At 69.0% G+C, this 2,500-nt stretch overlaps 1 non-coding gene across 1 annotated transcript; it reads right to left on the bottom strand.

Moving 5' to 3' along the window:
* Positions 1 to 955: 955 nt before the first annotated feature.
* On the bottom strand, positions 956 to 1,108 carry LOC143694722 (5.8S ribosomal RNA). The gene has a single exon (XR_013183373.1). It is a non-coding gene; the product is annotated as a 5.8S ribosomal RNA (ribosomal RNA).
* Positions 1,109 to 2,500: the final 1,392 nt, after the last annotated feature.

Raw genomic sequence — 2,500 nt, 5'->3', positions numbered from 1 at the left:
TCTGCTGACTAATATGCTTAAATTCAGTGGGTCGCCACGTCTGATCTGAGGTTGCAAGCCCAAAGCTTGGCTGCGCTGCGCGCAGGGGCTTGCACAGAGACGGCTGCCGTGTCTCCCCCGCCCACTACGCTGCCTGCCCCCCCTCCTCTCCGCGCTCCCAGAGGGAGCCGGAGAGAGAGAGCGCGCACGTGCGCGAGCGAGCGATGAGGAGAAGGAGAGCCCCATCTCAGAGACGAGAACCAAAAAGGGAGCGCGGCAGAGATGGCCCCGTGCAGGAGGACTGGCCAGGCAGCGGCGCGCGCGATGGCCTTGGCGGGGAGAGAGAGAGGAGCGACTGCGCCCCTCAGTGCACCCCGAGACCACGACAGAAGAGGAGGGGGCGGGCAAAGGGAGGAGGGGATCAGAACCCCCGTCCCCAGTGCTCTCGCCTCGTGCGTGTGTGCGGCAGCACAACGTGGTACTGCCTCAGTACACACCCGCAGACAGCCGCTGGTGCCGGGGGGAGGCCGGGGGTGAGGCCCCCGCCTCGCCTCCCCGTCTCACCCTCCTCTCTCTTTCTCTCGGCCCTCGGCGGCGCCTTTCGACGCTGTCTCTCGCTCTCCCCAGGCCGCCGTGCCACCGCATCCACGGCACGGTCCCGGCAAGGATGAGCTCCGCCCCAGCAGCTGGCTCCTGGAGTGGGGAGCTAGGGACCGCTCCCCGAGTCTGCATTTAGGGGAACGAAGGCCCTGCGCATCGACGACGATGACGACCGCGATGACGATGACGCCTGCCTGGCCGCAGGGAAGGGATCGAGGCCGCCTAGGGAAGCGCTTCCCTCACCGAACCCCTGACCGCCTTCCCTCCGGGCACTGACGGGACGCCGCCGCTGCCGCCACCGCCACGGGTGACAGGCCTGGGAGGCGACCCCAGCCATGCCGCCGGGGTGGCCCCGCGATGGCGATTGATCGTCAAGCGATCCTCAGACAGGGGTAGCCTCGGGAAAAATCCGGGACCGCAAGTGCGTTCGAAGTGTCGATGATCAATGTGTCCTGCAATTCACATTAATTCTCGCAGCTAGCTGCGTTCTTCATCGACGCATGAGCCGAGTGATTCACCGCTAAGAGTCGTCTGGCTTTCGGGCACTGCTCACGCCGAGCGGCCTCTTTTTTTGTTACTCTGGTGCCGAGGACGCGCGCACCTGGCTTTGACCGTACGAGCACACAGAAACCAAAGGGGAAAAAAAAAACTGGAGCAACCCACGCTCTGAAGGCCGGCCAAGAGGCGGGGGAGCCCGCGCCCCCGACCGCATCCCCCTGCGACGGGAAACGCCGACCTCACAAACGCCGTCCTTCAGAGGCCGCCCAGGCGCTTGGGCTCGGCCTGGCATCCGCGCGGAGGGCCACGCGGCACGCACCGTAACGCGGGAGGGCATGGTGGCCCACCCGCTTCTTGCTTTGATGGGATGACACACACAACACACACGGCTCGTGGCCGGGGGCGCACGGCCGTCAGCCCCTGCACATGCTGGTTCTCCCTCGGCCCCCGATTCCGCGGGCCTCGCGGAGCACCAATGTGCCGCTGTGGAGCCGGCTTTTTTTTTTCTTTGCTCACTGCACGGCCTTCCCCCGGCTCAAGACGGCACACGAGAACAACCAGCCCCCGCCGGTGTGCCTCCTGCGGGACCGCTACCTTGCCGGGTGGGCGAGCGACCGGCAGACGCGCTCCGCCACCAGCCCGGGAGGCGGGCGCCACCGAGACCGAAACCAGCGTCACCGGCGCCCATGGCCGGCTGAACGGCAGACCCCGTCACCACCAGGGCCGCACTCCCAGGACCGCCACGTCGCACCGCCAGGGCCCCTTGCCTCAGGCAAGTGCTTGGCAGAAGGCGGTACGGCGCTGAGCCGGGGGGCAAGGCCCGCTCTCCTCATTTTCACGTGGAGACTGGGCAGGGAGAAGTGCCCCCGTGGCCGCCCCGCACACCTTCCTGCGGCCCACACGCAGCCAGGAAGGGCGATGGAGGACGCGACGAGCGGGGCCTAGGACGGGACCGCAGCCGGGCGATGGCGGGCGCCTTCCGGCCGACCGTCCCTGCAGGGAGGGACACCCGTTGAGCAGTGCCGCCGCCGCCGCTTGGCACGGGGTCGCCCGTGCTCGCGGGCCTCGGCTGCTGGAGGGCCTGCCAAGCGCTCACCCCTCATGAGCGGGCGGTCGAGCCAGGGGACGGCCAGGGGACGACAGTGTGGCCGGTGGGCGTTTGAGGAGAAAACGCCGTCGAGGGGAGGAGAGGCGCCTGACGCGACGGACGCGGCGCCCCACGCACCAGAGACCGTGGCAGCGGGCCGAGGAGAGAGAGAGCGGGTGGGCCCCGGTGGCTGCGACCCCACGACCGAGGAAGGACAGAGAGTGCGCGCTCTCTGCCGGCGTCGCCCGTTACAACAAGGCAAGCGGGTCGGCTCCCGCGGCCGACAGCGTGCCGCAGCCTCTCTGCCGAGGCCGGGCAGCCGGGGGGCGGGGGGGG

Source organism: Agelaius phoeniceus, chromosome 8 (assembly GCF_051311805.1).
Source record: "Agelaius phoeniceus isolate bAgePho1 chromosome 8, bAgePho1.hap1, whole genome shotgun sequence".
NCBI lineage: Eukaryota > Metazoa > Chordata > Aves > Passeriformes > Icteridae > Agelaius > Agelaius phoeniceus.
Note: the sequence above shows the minus strand (reverse complement) of the source record. Positions and strands in the feature narration are given on the sequence as shown.